Source organism: Tursiops truncatus, chromosome 20, assembly GCF_011762595.2.
Source record: "Tursiops truncatus isolate mTurTru1 chromosome 20, mTurTru1.mat.Y, whole genome shotgun sequence".
Classification (NCBI taxonomy): Eukaryota; Metazoa; Chordata; class Mammalia; order Artiodactyla; family Delphinidae; genus Tursiops; species Tursiops truncatus.
The window spans coordinates 24,226,412-24,250,123 of NC_047053.1; positions in this window are offsets into that span (position 1 = coordinate 24,226,412).

Consider the following 23,712-nt stretch of genomic DNA (forward strand, 5'->3'; position numbering starts at 1 on the left):
GTTTTGGAGTGAACTTGGTCAATGGGAAGACTGCACCAATGAGTGAGTGAGTGCTGAACCCGTGTTGTCGATATCTCTTTACATTTTCTTAGGCTGGCCTGTTTTCCCAGAGAACAATCCTCCAGTCTCCTGTTTGAGGTGGGGTAGTGGTGGAAGGCAGTAACACAGAGAGCAGCATTTTGGTGGCTGACAGGATAAGGGAAACTTGGCATATCACTATTCCTTATTTAGAGTTTCAATTAATCTGTTTGTTTCTAATACTGTATTGCTTCATTAGTTACATTTTGTCTGGTGTTCCCAGAGCCTCTATGGTTAACCAGAGAATGATCATCCATTCTTCTGTCAGGTTGAGAGAGACAGTGCCTAGCTTCAGTGGGACAAGATTTGAGCACTTAGTTTTTCTTTATAAAAATCTGCATCTAACTTTTGGACCCATTTTTCATCACCCCTAACTTCAGCACTACATGGTATTTCTAATTTTTTAGCCTTTTCATGCTTCTGTTTTGTAAATGTCCTTGTATCTTTGTGACATTTCATAGATGAGCTGTAGGCAATTGTTTTACCACACTTCCTGCTCTTTTTTTTCCCCCATCTGCTTTCCATTGTACAAAATGTTGTAGATATCTCTCATCTACTAAATACTTTTTTATTTGTCTGTTTATATATCTTCATTTTATCTGGGGCTTCAAAAGAGGAACAGAGAAAGATGCATGTTTAATCTGCTGTATAATCTGCTATATTTAGTCAGAACCCATGCCTTGTCTATCTCTTTCACTATCACTATCATCTAAATCAATATTTCTTAAGAAAGGATACACATCAAAATCACATGAGGAAGTTTTTCATATCCTGTGAGATCTGGACATAATAGTTTTATATAATTTCATTATTTGTATTCACATGCCTAGTAAAACACTACTGATTCTGGTTATCTGTTAGCTGTTTCAGGTTAATAATATGACTATGGATTTGTAAGTAGACTTACATTTTAATACATATCTTCATATATCATCTTATTTGATACTCCCAGACGCATCTGTTTTTCTTACCTATTTAATAGTTAATATCCTTTATCCTTTCTTTCTTCATAATACAACCACATTTTTGTCAATATGATCAAGGAAGGTAGTCTCTCCAGAGTCCCTGCAAGGTAGTGATGATGGGTAAGTAAGCCAGTCATGGTCTTTCTTCTCTGAATGTGTTATCCATGGGTATGCACTATAAGAGACCTGGCGAATTAAGGGAGGGGAAAAACTTGAGATTTCTATAGAATAAGCATTTTTCTTCCCTGGTAAATATAATTGGGTAAGATGGCACAACCGTTCTTGCTCTTGTCATATAGAATCAACAATAGTTGGTGCTATAACTGTCATGGTGAGATCAAGGGATCTCCTTGGTTTTCTCAAGGGAAAACCAAGGCACTGTCACAGAAGCTGACCAATATCCTCCATACCATTACACTACAAAATCCATGAACCCTGCAGCCATCTACTACCAGAATGATTGTTACATGATATAAGTATTCATAGTTTTAAAGCCAACGTCAGTTAGATATTCTATTATTAGAAACCTTGAGTCTCCTACTGAACACCCTCATTAATACTTACAAAAATACCATACTCTAAAATATATTGCTTTCAGTTATCTCAATTTAAATCCGTGTCTAGTCAACTTGATTTAAATATCCTAGATTGAAACTAAAGGGCATGGAAGTGTCCCTTAGGTTTCTCAGTTATGGTTACTTGATCATTCTTGATAAATTGCAGTAGTAGTTTTATTTAATGGGAGGATAATGGGAAGAAGAAATGAGGTCATTTTATGAAAAGTGTCTTCTGAACTAATAAGAATTACCTCTACTACTGCTATTTTTAAAACTGGTATATAAAACTCCCTTTCCTTAGCTGACACCTGACAACCATTAAAGTGTCAGGTGTCAATTGTGATGTGGCAGTTTTGTCATAGTTTTCCCTAATTAGCTGTTTTTATCTTATTACACCTCATATCATGTTCAAGCACTGAGAAAATTCTGTGTCTGTGAAGAGGTATTGAATTGTTCATCTGACTCTGTGAACTGCTGAGTGTTGTGGGTGGGGAATGGGAGGAGAATGGAAAAAGTGAAGTGCTCACAGTTCTGAGCTCCTTGACCTGAGGCACCACTCCCTGTGCCAGTCACACACTAGAAATGTTTGAAGAAGTTCTTAAATGCTCTCCAGACTCAGTGGAACATTTGGAAAGTCGGGCTTTTTAATGAGAAAGGGCTTGTTACTTGTTACTGTATGAATTCTTTCATCAGTGGTATACTGCTTGGAATATCCTATAGAGTAAATAAGTATTTGTTATTGTGATTCAGAAGCCTGGATTTTTATGACTTGGGTTGTCACTAATAGTCATGTCATTGGATTAACCTATAAGACACTCAATAGGGATGTGATGTTTTGATTTCAGCCCTCTACAGTTTTGCTTTCCAGAAGTGTTCTTTAGAGAATGACCCCAACACAAGATTCTGGTATATTTTACCTTCTTACTGGAAAATATTTTCATGAAGAAATAAGTTTCTCAAAAGGGATGGAAAGGCAACCCTATAAATGATACAAACAGCTATATCATTCATTCATCATTAAAAATCCATTCAGTGATATAACTTAAAATTCGTCCATGTTTATAGATTGCTTACCCAGAGTCTGATAAGGAGGGATAATGTCTGATGGGAAAAGTGTAGTTCCTACCTCATTAGAACGCCCAGTCTTCTAGTGATGACATATACCAAGAGCACAGGTTTATAGAAAGAATTAAATTTGGACTAAAAGAAATCCTTAATAGTTTAGCTGAGAGTCTACTACAATATATCCTTAATTTCTTCTCTGCTTTTTCTCATGTTTATCCCTCCTTGACTCACTTGCTTATCTGTTCATTAAGGAAGCATGAATGGCTCAGTTACTAAGTGTCAGGCATAGTTCTAAGCAGTGGACCAGCTCTTCCCAGGCACACATGTGAGAGGTGACAGCCTAACAGGATGGCAGTCATAAAACAACCAATTGCATATGTGATATTTTGAAAGGAATGAGGCTACTACAAGTGCACTTTACAATGTGAGACTGGGAAGGTTTCCTGGAGAAAGATAATTAAGCAGGATCTAGAAAGAAAAGGAAGAGACTCCTAGAGTATGTACTTATGTGGGTGATGTCTTATAAACCTCTCTGACTGTTATTTAGCATCATTGAATGTGAATATCCTTAACTACAGTATAGGCAATAGACTTAGTGAACAAGATGGACTTAATGCTCCCTTCAGTTTGACCAAACTTTAGATAGGTTTCTTCCTAATTATAGGCCTCTCAGCTCCCTCTTCTTAGAGCATTTCTTCTCCCCTTGAAATATAGATTTTCTCCCAGTCACTTGCCAATTTTACAAACCAACAATGTCTTTCTCAAGGACCTGGGAGTTATCTTTTTGAATCATCAAGAAAGACAGTGCCCCTATCTCCTAGTCTCTGTGGGAGAGAAGGAGCCTGACTTCTATTAAGTGCCACTTAGCAAACCCAGATGGCCTAATTATATTGACCATCCTCCCTTAATTCCCTATAGTACTCTTCCACTAGCTTACCTCAGTGCTTAAAAACCTCTCCTGCCTTCTGTTTCAGTGGAGCTGAGTTTAGTCTTTCTCTCCTATTTCAATAGTCTTGAATAAAATTTTCTTTGCCTATTTGCTCCACTCAGTGCAATTTTTCTTTGACATTTGCAAGCATGGGTTGCAAGGAGAGTAGTATGTTTAAAGTCACAAGACCAAGATTCAAGTCATGTAACCACCAGGAAAACTGCTAAATATTTCTGCTCCTTAATTGGTACAACTGTAAAAGGAGTACAAAATATTCCCACCTTATTATGTCATCAGAAGCACTAAATGAGATCATGTTGTAAAAGCATCTTGTAAAGTGTTGTATGCTTTGTACATGGGAATTTTATTCTGCCCTCAGCAGCTAATATAGGGTTGAAAAAGTGGGAGCACAATGGTTGAACACATGAGCTCTGAAATCAGAATGACCCTTAATAAGCTTCATAACCTCTCTTTGTCTCAGTTTCTCTAAATGAAAATGAGGATATAGAACTTCCTAGGGTTGTAAGAAACTAAGGAATTAATTTAGTGCTTAGAATAGTATGTGGCAGATAATTTGCATGAGTGAAAATATAGCATATGTACTATATGTTCACAAATGTAGTTAGATCTTCCCTCTACTTAAAAGTGTCTGGTGGTTCTTCAGTGTTTTTGGTTTAAACCCAAAGCTTTATTGCAAGCCATTTTCCCTGATAACCTATGATCCAATCTGAATGATGTTTCTTATAACTTCATTCAAGTATAATTGATCTACACTAAACTGCATGCATTTAAAATTCATTTTTGATGGTTTAAAAATATTTATACATTCATAAAGTCACCAAATTGTATTATTTTACGTATTTTATTATTTAAAAAGTAGGATTCTGTGGGCCTCAGATTATGCTTTTTCATCACTCAGGACTTCTTTTCTTCTTGCTTTTCCCCACCCCACTCCAGAAATTTTCACCAGAGTCCTTCTGATTTATCCTCGAGATCAATTCATAAGTTACCTCTTCAGAGAAGCCCTTCCTAATACCCCAGACTGAAACATCTAGTCACATAGCTCCCCAGATGTTTCATTCATATGACTTCTCAGAGTTTTGAACTCATGTAATTAATATTACACGACTATTTCATTCTCTCTGACTGGTCTGGAAGCTACCTACATGGTAAATATTGTATTACCAGAGCTGAGCATATAACCCTTTGGCACCTAATTGGAAATATAGCTTTTTCAAGACTAATATTTGTCTGTGAACTTTTTGTATAATATTTTGGGCATGCAAAGTTTTTTAATCTTTATAAAGTGAACTATGTCAGCCTTACCTATGGAAGTATACTGATCTCTGCAGGCTAGGCTCTTCTCCATGTACATATGCAGAGCTTCATCCAGGAGACACTTTACACCACATTCTAGGCTCCAACCTGGCCCACAGGGGGAAAAGGGCTGCCCAGTGCTCTCCATTTCAGTGGACAACTGTCTTGGTTTGCCTGGGACTGCTGAGAAATTTCCTGAGACATGGAACTTACAGTGTTAAAATCAAAATAGTTTTAGGCTAATCAGTACTACTCCCCACCCAAGCTCTCCCAGAGGCACTCCTCTCTCAGCCAGCTGTCTGCCGATCTCAGCAGCCTCTTTCTAGGTGTGGAAGGCTGGTGGGAGTTGGAAACAGAGAGAATTCAAGATTCAAACAGATCTGGTCACTATCTTCCCTGAAGTCTATGCATATGCCACTTAGCCTAGCACAGAATATACACTCAAAAATCTCTGTTGAGTGAATAGATGAATTCAACATTTTTTTTATATATAAAGTAGATAAGTGTCTGCCCACAACACCCTAGAAACTCTTTGGAAAGTTATCATGCATCTCAGCACTGACACCACCCACAGCACATGTGAATCATAGAATTCAGGGCAATGGATATTATTTTCCCTGATAGAAAAACTCAATAGGAGTTTTAGGAAGAGATTTAATTAATAGTAAGCAATTTATTAACACAATTGGAAATTATATGTAGAAAACATTCTCCCTTTGGACAAAAGTTCCCCATTCGTCATCCCCCTTCCTTCATCTCCTGGCAACCACCACTCATAGAAATATCAATAGTTCTATGAGTTTGACTATTTTATATACTCATATAAGTAAGGTATATAAAATAATATTTGTCCTTCTGTGACTGTCCCCAAGTCCATCTATGTTGATTAATGGTATAAAGTTACAGTTATACAAGATAAATAAGCTCTAAAGATCTGCTATACAACGTAGTGCCTGTAGTTAACAGTCTTGTGTACCTGAAAAATTGTTAAGAGGGTAGATCTCATGTAAAGTGTTCTATTCACCAAACAAACAAAGAAAAAAAGATGAGGGGACACAAGAATCTTTTGGAGGTTATGGATATGGATATGTTTATTACCTTGATTATGGTGAGGGACTCACAGGTATATGCATACATCCAAACTCATCAAAATGTATACATTGAAAGTGTGAAATTTTTGTATATTAAGTATAACTCAATAAAGCTTAAAAAAAGGAAAGAAAAACTTCTCCTTGACTCCAATCTTCAATATCTGTTTTTTACTCTGTCACTACACAGGTGGAAATTTTACTATCTGAGCCCCAAATCTTATCTCCTCAACTGGACAAACACTTCCACCACTAGACCTCCTTAATTCATCTACCTGTTGTGTCTTAGAACTCTTGTTCTAAACTCTTTGGCTTTTTGCAAACCCAAACAGTGCTCTCTATAGTCATGTATTCACAGATTCAGACTTCAGTCTCCAATCCATACTGCATTCTAAATTTTTGCTTTCCTTTCTCAATTACTGCAAATTCAGATTTAATACTTGGTCAGCATGCCCTATGGATGTACCAGTTGTTGATAACTGCCATCTGTTTTTATTGGTCTTCTGAAGTACTAATTGTTAAATATTTTCAATAATAACTGTGATGCTATGGTGGCTGATATTTCACAATCTCCCTGCATCCTCCTCCTGCTGTCATATTATAAAATTCAAACATATCTGGGATAGGTAAATCACTAATATATCATTCACCAAGATATGAGCAATTTATTAAACCTTGTTCTTTTTGACCAGTGAGATACATCAATAATAAGTTATTGAGATGGGAATAGGCTGAAGGGAAAATAATTAGAAGGGGAAGAAAGGCCAGAAAACCAATCACTATCTTTGTATTCCTCATGTCTTGTTATATGTCTGACAAATCATAAACACTCAAATACTTGAATGAATATATGAATCATTAAGTGAGTGCATGAATAAATAAATGAAACATGATCAAAATAACCTTTGTCTCATTTGTATTTGTATATAGAGTTATCTCGGGGATAATATCTAATTGTTCCATTGCTTCAGAGAATGCCTCCTTATAGAAACTTTTTTAGCTCTAATTTTAATTCACATCTTACTTACTGTTTTTTTTGGATTTCTTCCTACCTCATATCTTGTGAGAAACTGCCAAAAAGCTTCTGCTTACCTGATCCCCTCTCATGATGATTTACCATTCAGTTAATTTTGACCTCATTATTTAATTTTTTTCTCTTAGACTTTCTCTTCTTTCCCTTCCCTTTCCTTCCTGAACAGTTGTCTTAAATCCATTAGATAAGAGCTCATGAGAGGGTGAGATGGAGCCATAGTAGCTCAGAGTAGGGTGAAGGGGGTGTCCACATGAGGGTGGGGGTGGGGATTTGGAATTAGCAATAGGAGATTGATTATATACTGGTAGAGTGTGCAAATAGGTAAGTAAATTAGGGATAATAGGAGTCAACTTTCTCACTGTTGAAGGAAGTTACAAATATAGAAAGGGGAAAACTAGAATGCACCACAAGAAATGTGGTGTTGGATTTAAAATGGAAATATGTGTGTGTGTGTGTGTGTGTGTGTGTGTGTGTGTGTATAGAGAGAGTAGATAGATAGATGATAGATAGATAGGTGAGTGTGTATGTATATACATAGACACCCTGGCTCTGTACACTCACAGGGACCACATGCAGTGATATCTCAATATCAATAAGCACATCTAGCACCAGATATTTTCTAAATATCATGATCTACCTAAAAGGAAGCAAGGCTTTTGTAGAAATGGCTGATTCCAGGTCTAGGATAAATAAAATAGACATGATCCCAAAACATCTTATTGTGCCAGAAAATAAGGTTCTCAAATATTGTTGTGAGCATGCCTAAAGACACAGGAACCAGGATGAAGGGGCTCCTGGTAGATAAATTTAAGACATTTTGACATCAAAGTAAATAACAATTATAATCCATTGAATAAAATAGGAATCCACAACTCCATACAGACATAAGCATATTAACATATTAAAATTTTGGTGAGAAACAAGATATTTACATATTTTCAATTTATTTCACACAAATGCTTATAATTTCAAACAGAAAATGAGTAGCTTTATGTAGATAAGATGGGCTGACTCTATCTTAGATTAATAATCAAAGTTAATATCACCAATAATGCGACACAGAAATTGTGTGACACATGATAGGAACTAAAAACAAAACAAAACAAAAAAGCAAACACAACAAAACACAACATCACTATAGTGCTATTTCTGCCAGAGTTGTATAATCTAAATATAATTGTGAAACAACATCAGACAAACCAAACTGAGGCACATTCTACAAAATAACTTCTATTCTTCAAAAGTTTCAGAGATTAAAAAAAAAGTCAAGAGAAGACTGAAAAACTGTCCCAGATTGAAGGAGATTAAAGCAACATGGCAACTAAGTGCAACATGTGATGCTTAACTATATCTTTGTGCTATAAAGGACATTGTTGTGAAAACTGGCAAACCTTGTATGAGGTCTAGGGAGTATTTGGTGACAGTACATCAGTGTTAATGTCCTGACTTTGATGTTTGTATTGGGTAATTTGAGAGAATGCCTCTGTTTATAGAAAATATGCACTAAATATTCCAGTGCAGTCAAATAATATTGCAACTTATGCACAAATGTTCCAGAAATAAAATTTTCCTTGTATATACCACATTTCTGAAAGTTTGCTTCTTTTCAGACTTAAGAAAAATATTTTTAAAAGAAACATTTCCAGATGCTCCTTTTTCCTGTCTCTCTTGAGTTGACAGGTGGTCCCCAGACCATCTTCCTTTATCCCTCCCTCCCCATTCCCAACAGCACTCACAGCCATTTAGGTGTGCACAATGTTTAAATAAAATTTGAAGTAAACAGCACTGAGTTGGAGAAGGGGTGATTTCACTGAAGCATGATATGACATAACTCAAGGTTAAATCAAATGGACATTGTAGTCCTGGAAAATTCTCCTAAGACAAATACTATTGGCAGAATTTTCTTCTAAATGCTGCTGGCCTGGACTCCTATGAATCCCCATAGCACCAGGTTCTCCTTGCACCGCCTTTTTCTCTGCCTCTCTGCACACATCCTTCCAATGTGTGCATGTCTTTATGTAGATCTCCATACCAGTATGCCAAATGCAAAACCATTATGCATATCCCAGGGTGCTCCACATTATAACCAAATAGCCCCGCAAACCTGTATACCTGAATATTTCTATCCCACAAAATAATTCTGTAGTCAGCTCCCAAAATAAGAGCACCTGCCATCAGCTCTCCACTTAATATTCACTGTAAACTGTAGTGCCATGTAATAACACAGTGAGAACTTGATAAAACGTTGCCAAATTAATGTTGAGAGTAGGTCTTAAAAGTTCTCATCACAAACAAAAATAATTATAACTATGTGTGGTGGTGGATGTTAACTAGACTTACTGTGTTGATCATTTTGCAATATATATAAATATTGGCTCATTATGTTTTCACCTGAAACTAATTCATTATATGTCAATCATATATCAATAAATTTTATTTTAAATAATGAAATTACAATACTCATATTGGAGTATTTACCCATTTAACTTCTAGAAATATTCTAAATTCAGAAACACACAGACTGGATGGAAGGGATGCTCTTTTTTCCCACCTTTATTGAGATATAATTGACATAACATTATTGACATTTAAGGTATATATGTGATGATTTGGTTCATGTATATGTTGTGAAATGTTTACCACAATAATGTTAGTTAACACATCCTTTACCTCATATAATTACCATTTTGTTGTTATTGTCATGATGAGAAAATTAAAGTTCTACTGTCATAGCTACTTTCAAGTATACAATACAGTATTGTTAAGTACCGTCACTATGCTGTACAATAGTTCCCTGGAACTTATTGAAGAATGGATGTTCTTTTGTCTGAACACATGATAAAAGACTTAGCTCTGAATCAATCCATCTATTCAGTGCATTTGTGATTTTGCTTATAAATTGAGTAGGCAAGGTGAGATAATTTAAAATAGTAAATCAGCTTTTCCTAAGATTCCATAGGTCATTTGGTATGTGAATGAATTCATCTCTGGGTTTCCTAGTTGCTTAACTTTGACCATATCAGTTAATGAAATGTAAACATGCCATATAATTAATGAAGCCATTTCTCTTGTCAATGCAGATATTTTTCTAACTCTTAGATCAATGTTTTTGTAGGCAGGTATTCCAGATATACAGTTTTACTCCTAGCATTAGGACATGAAATATTTTAGACAGTGTGCATTTGGCATTAAATTTGTTAGAATAACAGTTGCCTAACTCTTGTTTAAATTAAGTTTTAAGAATTTTATCAGTATAGTCTGAGTACCTTGCCAGCATTGAGACATAACATCTTTTATATTCAGTGTGGAATAATTACAGACTGAAAAATTTAATGCAGTCCTGATTTTGTCAATGATATATCACTAGAGTCTCTTAAAAGTTGCAATAGTACAGGGCATATGAAAATTAGAAGGATATAAGTGTCTTAGCTTACAATGATAATGAGTATGACAGTTTGCTGAAGTAGCTGTAAATCAAATGTACTATAGCTATATATATATAAAAAAAGAAAGATGTATGGTACTTAGATAAGATCCTATATTGCTGCTTCCCTATAAAAGCTGTGCATACAAATGAGAAGGAGGCATCCACACTGTCTTCAGGGAATGGTCTGCCCCTGAGCAGAAAAGATGATGATGTAGAGTTGTTTCTGAAAACTGCTGAAGTTCAGCTTCATCTGGTAGGAGCCAAAGCAGGGCAATTACATCTGGGACACATTCAAAATCAGTTCAAAGTAATAAGAAACCTGAAATCACAGAGAACAAATGACATTCCAGGCTATAGAATTGAGGAAATGTGTTTTCCAATTTCATGTTTATTATCATTGACTGACTAAAGATTTTTTTTTAAACTAAAAGAAAAAAAAAATGTGGGTCTGAATAATATATTCTTCAAGTTATCCAAGTAGAAACATAGTTTTAAGTCTATTTAACTTACTTTTCCTTAGGAGGTTACATAAATGAAAGTCAAAAATGAATCCATCACTGAAAAAAGCAAAGTAGTAGAAATTAGATTTTAGTAAAATTAAATCGGGTAGACTTCTTTTTGGTATTATGTTACTATTGAATGGAATGAGATGTTTTCTTGTTTATGTTGAAAAGATGTTAATTATAATTGATAAAAAATTAAGCTCAACATGTTCACAAGGTGTTTTGGAAATAATAAAAACTGGTTGTGGAGCAAAGACAAAAATTCAGAAAATAGTTAAGAATACTAATATTCATTTTAATGCAATTACATTGCACAAAAATTAATATCCAGTTTTTGTCCATGAGTTCATTGACAGCTATTAGTGTCCAGGTGGGTCAAACCTGAAAGAGAGTTATCAGATCAAGCTTAAGATGGCTTAAACAAAATAGAGTCCTGGATTCACCTCAGTTAAGAAGTCAAGATTGCAGTTGGCAAGACAATGACAGGTGTCAGATTATTATACAGTGGTGGGATACAAGTCCTACTTGATGGACCTGTGGCAGTCATCTATATAGTTAGGATTCTGGGCTAATTTTAAGATATCTGCAGAAACCATGTACGTCTTTTGCTATCTTCTTAGATTATGGCAGTTATCTAAGTCATTTCATCCATCAAACATTTATTGAATACCTGCTATTGGCAGGTATTGTGAAAAATAATGGGATACAGCAGGAATCAAGACATAAATGATCTCTGCCCCTCAGAGTTTATAGTGGGAAAAGACCAACGAAAGGAAATAACAACACAGTATGATAAGAGCAATAAGAGTATGGAAGACTGGTGTTTTACCTAGTCTAAGAATGGAGGGTGTCTGCTCAAAACTCTTACTGTCAGTTCTTTAAATTATATACTTTGCCAGTGTCTAGGTAAAGTTTAACATGTTTACCATTTCCATGATGATTTGTGTGTCAGTAAGCTTTTGCTATGCAACATACCAGCTCAAGATTTAGGGACTTGAGACAACAACCATTTATTTGCTCACAATTCTATTGGTCAACTAGGTGGTTCTTCTGGTCTTGAGCAGCTTGTCTCAACTGCTGCCATCAGTCAGCTTGTCTGGGGCTAGGCACTCTGGGGTGGCCTTATGCACATGTCAGAACCTTCAACTAAGTTTGCTAGAGTGTCTAAAATGACTGGTCTCTGATCTTCTAATAGGCTAGCTTAGGCTTTTTCATATGGCAGCCTACAGATTCCCAACAGCAACAGAGAGTGAGGCCAACTTTGCAAGAACTATTTAAGCCTCTGCTTATATGAAATTTACTAACACTCCATTGGCCAAAGCAAGCCCTATGGACAAGCCCCTATTCAAAGGGTAGAGAATCAAATTTTTCAATAGATGGGTGGAACTGCAAAATATTCTCTATTACACTGTTTAAAAGAGGAAATAACTTTGCTGTTAGGACACTGTTTGATTGATAAAACTTTTCAACTCCCCACTAATTTAGGAAGAAGCTTAAACCATTAAAATTGGCAAAATGTTCTTCCCCAATCTGTGCCACTTAACCTTGTTCTCCACCACTCTCTAGTATTAAAGCTTTAGACAGAGTTACATAAACTTTCCTTTAAATTCTCTCTGCAAGTGAGATTTGCTCATCCTTCAATGCTTAGCATAAGCTCTACTTTTTGTTCACGTGTTTCTTATTACTCTGAATGAAAATGACTGTGGCTCCAGCCCAAATCTCTTATATCCAAATTGTTTTCAAGAGAGTTGTCTGCTACTGATTTTCCTCAGTTCAGACAGTACCTATTATTCACTGCAGCACATACTGTTGCTCTTAATCTTAAACTCACTAGGATCTTACTTAACCACTTCTTTAAAGTTTATCTTTCTTCCCTAATTAGAAGCAAACCCCTTGAGCACTAGAGCTTTTTATTTTATGCTTTATCAGTAGCTTTCCTTGAGTCTTTTAAATGTATGTCAAATTATTCTTCCATAAAATATTGTATATTATTTTTCATGATTTTATTTATAAAAATATGCAAAATGAGATACTCATTAACTTTTCATTTACCTCAAAATAATTTACCACTTCTTCTAATATTTTGATTTTTCAACTAAGAAGCCCAAGACAATCAGTTTAATAGATTATGTGGCTTAAAAGAGTTGAGAATAAAAATTGGTAAAACATGGGAGTTGGCCAAATGTGACAGATAAGGAATAACCATTAAGACACTTTCAACAAACATTTATAATGGATGTGCCATTTTCTTCTTTGCAAAATCTTTGCTTCACTCATTTATGACATCTGCTGAGAATCTAGGACAGAGCAGATTCTGTGTATTCACCAAAGCAGACTCAGAGTGTTTGAAGTAAAACAAAAGGTCAAGTAGTAATCCTCTGCAAAGAATATGAACTTTCCTGGGCTTCCCAGGTGGCGCAGTGGTTGAGAGTCCGCCTGTCGCTGCAGGGGACACGGGTTTGTGACCCGGTCCAGAAAGATCCCACATGCCGCGGAGCGGCACGGCCCATGAGCCATGGCCGCTGAGCCTGCGCGTCCGGAGCCTGTGCGCCGCAACGGGAGAGGCCACAACAGTGAGAGGCCCGCGTACCGCAAAAAAAAAAAAAGAATATGAACTTCCCCCATGTGGATATCAATGTTTCTAATTTTTTGTTGCATATTGACATAAATGCGTTAATAAGATGCCAGAAAGTTTGATTGAAAGAGAAATTAGCCAATTTTCTCCATGCTTTGTATATAAAATATCAAGTATATGTATGCTTGGAAACATTTGAATCCTTGGAAAATTGCTTTGCTTTAACATCAGAATGTTAAGTACTGAGTAGAGACTTTATAACTACTTTCCTTTATTTTCTTAAATATATCACCTTTCTCTCCATTTGAGTAAAAAAATCCTGAAGAGCAGGTGGCCTACATGTGTGATCCATCCTCTTCTATATAATTAGCTCTGTGACCTCTCTAAGCCTTTGTTGCCTAATCTATAAAGTGGAGATGTTAATACCAATCTTTACTATTTTATAGAGTAATGAGAACACAATCAAATAACACACAAGAAAATTCTTTATAACTGGGAAAACAGTAGGGGGAAATTGCATTATTACAGTATTAGAGCATAATACCTAAGTGCTGTTCCACCACTCCCTACTCAAATGTCTCATTCTAAGCAATCCTAGACTAGAATCTTCCAATGATTGACTATGTAGCCTTTAGCAAATCAGTCACCTCTCTTTATCATTTTTCTCATCTAGCTTTACTAGATGATATTAAGGTCCTTTCTATCCTTTAAAATTCTATGATAAAACAAGTTTAAAAATCTATTATGGAATGTTCTCTGAAAAAAAAATTAAGAAATAATGTGAGCTTCCTCTCCTTTAACTGATGTCTGTTGGCAAAATTATATTTATAATTTTGACTAATTAGGTTAATTAATCTTTGATCACTTCATTAATTATATAAGGTGATTAGATTAGAGATTATATTAAAACCTAACTTTTTGTAGTGGTCTAAAAGGCCCTTTATTTTCTGTCTCCTGGCTGGCTTCATATTATTTGATACTTCTCCCAATGAGTGACAGGGTCAATATCCCCTTCCCTTGAATCTGAATGAATTCTTCAAATAACAGAATACTGGAATGATGCTACCTGACCTCAAAGGCTGGGTTATCAAAGGTCATACCACTTCTGCTTAGATCTTTTGAAATACTTACTCTCTGGTTGTTCCCTTTTGGGGCCCTCCTCAGAAATCAGCCTCCATGCTGTGGGATGCCCAAGCCACAAGGAGAGGCAATATGCATACGCTTTAATCAATAGTCTCAGCAGGGTCTAATTCTTCCCAGTCCAGGTTCCAGGTTTGGGAATAAAGAAGCATCCAGATGATTCTAAAATGAAGCCCCAGACATGGTGGAGCAGAAATAAGCCATCTCTGCTACCCCCTGGACAAAACATTGACCTACCAATCTATGAGCATAAAAAAATGCTTGTTGTTTATACCACTTGCTTTAGGATTCTTTGTTATGCAGCCATAAGTAGCCAGATCAGTCTACCTCTTTGACTCTCTCTCATTTGTTATGCTCTAGATACCCTGACCTCCTTTGGCACCTGCACCACGAAAGGGTTTTCTTGTCTGGGGACCTTTATTCTTGCTGTGCCTTCTGCCCAGAGCACTTTCTGTATACAACATCCACCTATGTGTAGGTATCTACTTATTAATCTTTGATGGCCATTTAGCTCCTCCTAAGAGAGGTTTGCCCCTAATCACCTTGCCCAAAGTAACCTCCCTGCACACCATCACCAGTGCTTTCCGTCATCTAAAATTACCTTACATGTCTATCTGTGCATTTATTATTCATCTTACTTGTATAATATTCACCATAAAAGCAGAACGTTTTTGCCATCTTGTTCACAGGTATATATACTGCTCCTAAAACACTTTCAGTGAATAATGAACATAATGTGCATAGGAAAGATCTTTCATATAGGCTTAAATGTATATTCTTAATCCCAGCATTGAAAATTAATATCAAAAGTCTATAATGGGCCCTGTACCTCTGAATTTCTAACATGTAGTTGAGATTATTCCAAAGCAAGTATACTGTGGATATTGTTTCAAGGATAATACTTTCTCTATACATATGACCATTTCTTCATAAAACAACAGGATAAGACCTTATATTGTAATCTACAAATTACTATATCATGGATTCTTAACAGAAATAGCAACAGATATTATATCCAATTAGGATAAATTATCATAAGAAAGTATAACTAAGAAATAGATTTTCACTGTGCCTCACCTCAGTTCAATACTGATTTGTCTATGATTTTCATTTATTTTCTTGCACAGTTATAATTGATGGTATGAATAGTAAACTGATTATCCTCCTTTTACCACAATAATCCTCTTTCTCTGTCTACTGAAATCCAGTTCTTCCTTATATTACTATTCCCCTATATTTGGCCCATGTATATATATTTTTAAGCAGATAGCACACAGAGTTCTCACATCTCCCCCTTCCCCACAAAGGTTCCCGTGTTATTAACATCTTGCGTTAATGTGGCTTATTTGTTACACTTAATTAACAAATATTGTTACCTTATTATTAAGTAAAGTCCTGGTGAGCCTGAGAAGGCCTTCCTCTGGAGCCTTCTGGCCCTGTTTGCCTCTAATCCTTAGGGCCTATGAGGGCAAGACCCTTCTTCTGGAGAGAAGAACACGGTTGTTGTTTTTGTCACTGTATGCCTCCCCTTCACTGTCACCTCCATGGGGGGATTAACCAAAGGCCACCCTGACCTTGTTTTCATGGACACACAATAAAAAGATCATTTACTTTAAAAAATGAAAGCTTACTCTTTCTGTTGTACAGTCTATGGTTTTTGACAAATGCATATTTTCATGTATGTACTCTTACAGTATTATAAAAAGTAGTTTCAGTACCCTAAAGTCTCCTGTGCTCCATCTATTCATCCTCTTTCTCCCCTAACCCCAGCAACTACTGATCTTGTTGTTTCTATAGTTTTCTCTTTTCCCAAATGTCATATAGTTGGAATTATACTGGCTTCTTTCACTTAGCAATACACATTCCTCCATTTCTTTTGTGGCTTAATAACTCATTTCTTTTCATTTCTGAATAATGTTCCATTGCATGGATGTACTAAAGTCTGTCTATTCATTCACCTATTGAGGGATATTTTGGTTGCTTCTAGTGTTTGGAGTCTATAAGTAAAGCTTCTATAAATATTTGCATGCAGATCTTTGTGTGGCATATTATCTGGTTCTAAATTACTATGATGATTGTCTAACTAGTATCCCTGTGTCCAAGTGTTTGATCCAATACAAGCTCTACCATGGAATGATTGTTCACCATGGAAGGTGATCTTTCTGAAGTGTAACCTTGTCACTGTCACCATTATGCTGAAAGCTTTCAGAATGTACTCAGTGAAGTTTAAATTATTAGCATGACATCAATGGACTTTTATCACCAAATCCCAAAAGATCTCTCCCAATTTGTACACCAAACAACTGCCCTCCAGACATGGTAAAACACCTGACTTCCAAGGATGTAGCTCTTATTCCTCTGGTTTCTGCTGATCTCTGAGCCTAGCATGCCCTTCCCTGGGCCTAGCATGTCCTTCCCTATCTTGATTTCTTATTCAGATATCTCTGTCTCCCTGATGCCTTTGTCAATTTCCAGAATAACCTCTCTCCTCTTTATCCCATAGCACCTGCATCATATGCCTCTGATAGTGTCCACCAAAGTATGTTGCAGTGATTTGTTTGTTTGACTCTCTTCCTCACTGGATTGTGGCAATGGCATATTACAGTACATGTTTTATGGTAGTCTACTTAGGTTGGAGAGTGAAACATGAGGTTTTAGAATGGGTACTGGATACATCAGCAGACCAGACTTTAGTTCCAGCTTTGCCACTTACTAGCTAGTTGTGTAAGCTCTTGCAAGTCTACCAAAATTTCAGAAACAAATTTCTATTTGAAACTTTATAGTATTACTTTCTGCTTTACAGTTACTACAAATGTTAAATAGTGCCTGCAGATTTTTGTAAACTCTGAAGTGCTAAACTTGTGAAATATTTCCAATGGACTTTCAAGAATAAAACCTTAAGATTATTATTATTAACAGAATAAATCCCATTCAAAACAGAGAAAAAATAGATACATTATTATATGATTATAAACTTTCTATAGTTAGAAAAGACCATAGAGGTAATTTCATTCAACCCTTTAGTTTTACAGATGAGGAAATCGTGATCATAATAGGTTAAAAGGTCTGCATACAGTCACAGCAATGGCATAGTTGAATTAAAAGCTGAATTCAGCATGGCCAAAGGAAACAGTTAAGGAAGATATGTTAGACTAAAATGGGATAAATCTTTAAAATCATTAGAGCTTAAAAAATTTGCTTGAATTTTCCAGTTTCTTTACAACTTAAAAAGCAAATTTACTTTTCAGAGAAGATTCAATTCCAAGAAAAAATTCAATTTAATGTTTTTATTAACCTGACCATGGACATGACTGAACTTCTATTGGAGTCCTTCCTCATAAAGTGCACAGATCACTATGATTGAGAAATTGCCATTTAGGAATCATATACTATAAAATTATACATATTGTCATTTTATGTATCTATTATGAGCTTAGAATCTTAGAAGAGCCCAAACCTTTAAACAGCCCCACCACCATCCCATCTACCTGCACTCATCTAGTTTTATCCTTTTAAATTTAAACCCTTGATCCATATTGCAAAATAAATATCCCATGGGAGGAAAGCACTTTCAAGTGTAAAGGGCTCAAAATAGAAAGATGGGGGCAGAAAGCAGACAGAGGAAATGGAGTCTTGAAGAACTACTTTATTAATGTAGGAAAGGAAAAAAATAACTGTTAAATTGACTGTGGAAAACTGCCTGCTAGGAAAATAATATATCAATATAAGGTTGATAGTGGATCATCAAATGGATTGATGATCTATGGTGGGTTAAGTTTTGCAAATGATTGGGGAGGCTTGGAAGAGCTGCTAGGAAGAGAAAGAGGAGGACAAAGGGAGAGAGATGCTCTGCAACCTGCAGGAGGCCAGGGCACTTTATTGCTAGAGTGGGTTTGGGTAAGGTTCATGCTGAGACAGAGAATGGAGATCCACTGAGAGGAGAGACTTGACGGAAAACAACAATTTAGCAGAAGCAGCAAACAAAATAATCAGAATGTAAGTTTTTGAGGTGAGAAGCCCTCCATTTGTCCCTGGAGTTATTTGGAGTAATGTCAAGGTTCTACCCTAGGTGATATTCAGGTTCAAACCACTTTTACTTAAATCTTAAAAGACAAGGTGACTCTAGTACTTAGAGACTATGAAGGCCCTTGGTATTCAGGTTGTGCCTGCTTGATACTTTATTTCTCAGTTCAAGTCATTACTTTTCAGTTCAACAATAAGAGATATACTTGAGAACATGAATGGGTATTCATTTCTCTGAACTTTACCAAGTGGTCATGACTCAAGTTTTTTTTTTCAACCTCACGAAGTAAGAGGCTAGGAATATAGCCTGACTGAGTAAGAATGCAACTGCACAAGAGGCAGGAGAGCCCACATGAAGATCTACCCTTCACAAACCAGGTGTGTGACTTGGAACAAGTGGCAGTTTCTCTGACCCTCACTGTCTTCATGCTTACATTGAGGAAATGGGACCAGATCAGTGGTTTTCAAATGTTTTTAAAGTTATATGTGCTATATTATATGCTTAATAGATGTTATTACTTATGGAAATAGCAAGCAGGCAAAATTTAGATGATAAGATTAAAATATGCACACTCAAGTTTTTTTGTTTTTTTTGGTTTTGACCACAAAAACAGTGATGGTAGTTAATATTTGAGGTGGGAGGAAGTATGTTAAAGTAAAATTTAAAATTCTGACAGAGTTCAGGAAGAAATAAGAAAATAAGTCTGTATTTTCAAAATATAAATTCTATTTTTGTTTATTTAAACATGCAATTTGGAGGGACAAGCACAGCTTATGGGTCTCCTAAAAATGGGGCATGGTGTCACAGGCTCAAGAATAACACAGCAGTCAGGATTAAACTTGTAATACAGGTTTTCTTCTGTCTCCTCTTATTTTTCATTTCACACTTCATTTTCAATTTTTAGTACTGATTGATAAGCCACATAACTTTAGTCTGCATTCATCCATCACTAATAAGAGCAATTTAAATTAATCTCTTTCTTTTTGATTTGGGAGGTGTGGTAAGGACTATAGAAGTTAGGGTACCACTATAGGTTTTGGTGCAGCATGGAAAGGGTTGAGCTGGGTCATCACTCATTAAGAAGTAATTCTTATCTTCAGCTAAAATGTAATTAAATCTAAAGCAAAATTGTGGGAAGCCTTTTGAATATCAGAAATCTTTTCACTCAAGAAACTCATTTTTGATTTTTTTAATTCATAATTTGATCTCAACTCAAATCTATTTTGTCCATTTTGCATGGTTATGGAGTAATGGAAATATGTTATACTTGGCATCCACAAATCCAGATTCTAATTCTGAATGTACAATGTGCTAATGTGTAACCTCACACACATTATGGAAACTTTTCTAAAATCTCAGTTTCCTGTCTTGTAAAACCTGTACTGTGATTCTTACACAATAAGACAGTTGTGTGAATCCAATAGATAGTTCATTCAATAGGTATTCATCATATTCCTGCATGAACTAAACACTGCTATAGGCATCAGGGACACAGCAGGGACTGACCAGATATGATCACCTCCTGTATGGGGCTCACATTCTAGTGAGTGGACACAGTCAATAACAATCAGAATACATCCAGTGGCGATCCCTTCTACAAAAAAAAAAATAAAAAATCTGTAACAGATTAAGGGGTGTAGAGAGAAACAGGAGTAAGGAATGCTGATTTTCAAGGGTGGTTGGGAACAGCCTCTGCAGTAAAGGGATATTTGTACACTAAAGTCTGCTTTTGTTACAAATAGCGGAAAACTGATTGAAACTAGTTTCCAAGCCCCATTGCCAACCCCAACAAAAGTGGGAAAAGTCTCAGGGGGCCTACTACTCAGAACAATTATATTCAACAGTTCAAACCATGTCATCAAGATTCTCCCACTCCCTCTCCCCATTGCTAGACTTCAATTTCTTCTGCTTTGTCCTCACTCTTGGGGTAGTTTTCTTACCTTTATTTTTTCAAATCATGGAAAATATGTTCCCCAGCATACCCTTACAACTTGTTAATGCATAAGTAACCCCATTTTCCCCAATATTTCCAGAAAAAGTCTTAAGGATTTTTTTTCCCCTGACCTGGCTTGAATCATGTGTCCATTTCTAAATTAATCTTGTCTACTAAAAATATTAAAGATGATATGTAATTAAGATATTTACTTTTAAAGGCAATGCTAAGAGATATTCTTTAATATTTCTTTCCTCTTCTTTTGTTCATTCAAGTTGTTTTCTCTAAATTATATGGTGATCCTGAACTTCTCTGCTTGTATTTATAAATGAAGTGCCAGGTTGATTATTATAGGTCTATGTTGCCTTGACAGTTGTAACGCTGGTTTCCACAACAAGCCTCCCAAAATTGGAGAGCTGTGAACTCTTTGTAAATGACCCAGACATATTAAGGCAGGCAGCTCTCCTTTTAAGCTGCATTGGTGGAGAGTATATAGGCAACATAGGGTTGAATTTTATTGTCAGTTTAGGGACGTTCTGTTCTGGGGGTAAAATGCTGAAGGTATTTAACTTCTCAGCAGAGTTAACTTTGTCGAATTCTTGTATGTATTTTGGTATTTGCTCTGCTTTGATTTTGTTTAGTCTTTAAACCTAATGCTCTGGACCCCTCCAGAGAGGTATTTATTTATTTAGGAAATTCTCATTGTCTTAGTCCTGGGTGGACTCCACCTTCTATGTATTCAGGAATGGGTGGGGCATGGTTCACTGGCTATGTAGCAGGTGGTCCTTGAACTATGGAAGTGTTTTTTTCTCCCTGCATGCCTCCCGTTTGTCACTAATAGCTTTAGGAAGAAGAAAGTGAATGGGTGCGAGAGGCAGATCACCTTGTTTTTAAAGCTGAGTATTGTCTGAGGTCAGTTGTTCATGATGAGGTTCTGTCAATAATCAGGAGCGAATCCTTAACTATTCTGTCTCTGTCTGGGCTACCTCTCTCCAGATTGAAACCTCTCTGGATGACTATAAAAGTTTAATTAGCTCATCTCTGGAGGCCTTGATACATATTCCAAAGTACAAGGAATGTGCGGGAGTTGGAACAAGAAAGAACCAGTTCCTGTGACCCGTCTGCCTCCTCTGTGTCTTAGACAGCACAAGGTTCAGTACCTAAGACCAGGGTTAAAGAAAGTGATGTCCCTCTTGGAAATTCCTCTGACCTATGATGACATCTCATGAGGACACCTCATGAGGACACTCTCATTTCCTTACTGTTCATCCCTACCTCAGTTCTTCCAACTCCTACCTTCTCTTTGCTTTCTGGTTTTCTTTTACTCCTCATCTAATCTCTTGTTGATTCTTGAAGACTCCACAGACAAAGCAGTTCCCTGAATATCATGAATACCAATGACTTACTCTCACCTAGTTCTGCTGTTCTAGATGGAGGAGGGCATTTGTTGTAATGGAAAATAGTGAATGCACTCTTCCTGCTTGTGACTCACACAGCTATCCCCTCACACACACTAGGTGTGCAGAAATGGAGGGAGATCATTCCTTAGGGACCTTGGGAGAAAACTTTCACACGGCTCTGTGGCCAGTTTCCCTGAGAGTTTCTAAAAGCAGGCATCGTGCCAAAAAGAAGCTAAATATCCTTCAGATAATTCACATCTTCTCTACAACAAAAATGTCTACTCCTCTAATTAAAGTCACTTTGATCCTTTTTCTTGTATACTAATTTCCTTGGCCTTTTTATAAGAGAGAATTTCCATCCTCCTAGTACTGAATTACTTTGCAAAACATCTTATATTGCCTGTTAATGAATGTTGATTTACCAGAACTACTTCTAATTACAAAGCTCCCCACCACAGTATGAGAGATGGCCCTTTTTAATGTGTTAATTTCTCCAGAATCCTTCTGAGAAGAGTATTTTTCCCCTCTCCCAAAGTATTTTTCCATTTAATTCATTGTGTATTCACTAAACCCAACACTGTGCAAAGGGATGGAGAGACAGAGAATGAGATCAAGTCCTTGTCCACTGAGAGATTAAATTATCATAGGGGAAACAGATAAGAAACAAGTAAACAAACAAAATACTAACATATTTTTTAAATTATGTGAGTAATCAGAAATTGTGGTAAAGATATCAGGAGGACTTACACTAGATAAGGTTGTCAGAAGAGGGGATAACTTTTGGATTAAGATCTGAAAAATAAGGTGGAATCAGTTATGCAAATAGTTGAGGAGAGGGCCTTTCCAATACCTAGGGTACAGCAGATACAAAGTCTCTACAAAGTCACAAACAGTTGGCATGTTCTTAAAAGTGTAGAAGGCTTATGAAATAAAAGAATAAGGGAAAAGAGGAAAAAGAGAATTAGGTAAGATGGCAAAGGTCTACAGAGATCAAATCAATCAGGCTATGATAATGAGCTGATTTTATTTTAAGTGCAAGAGGAAGCTATCAAAGGATTTTTAAGGGGAGAGGCAGTATGTTACAACCTGAATTCTGTTTTAAAAATGTACCTCCGGCTATTTTATGGAGGTTGAGTTTTAGGGAAATAAGAATGAAGCAGAGGGATGAGGTAGTATGCTTTTCCATTAGCTTGTTCAAGCAATACAAGTCAGAAAAGTGACATTACAGAGGGCAAGAAATAGAGCACATTTAGATATATTTTAGAATACAAAAAATGGGACTTCCTGACAGATTAAATGTCAGTGACAAGGAAAGGAAAAAAATCAAATATTACTGAACCTTCTCCTCGATCTCTATTATTACTGTTTTTAAAGTAGTTTAATCTCTCTGTGCCTCCATTTCCTCAACTTCAAAATGAGGATATTTTACCTACTTCATAAAGTTGTAACTAATTTAATCTTAATGTATAACAAGGATTTAGAACATTGCTTGACATATAGTATGTATTATATGTGTTGCTTCTATTAATGTTAAAATATATTATCATTATACTATTTTAATCAGATCAAAGCTGCCCTCTACTTTTCATATATATTTCAAAATTTCCTGTCTGTTCTTCTCCTCCTTGTGTTTCAGCACTGTTATGAAATTATTCTTTCCCACATATCTTTTTTCTGAC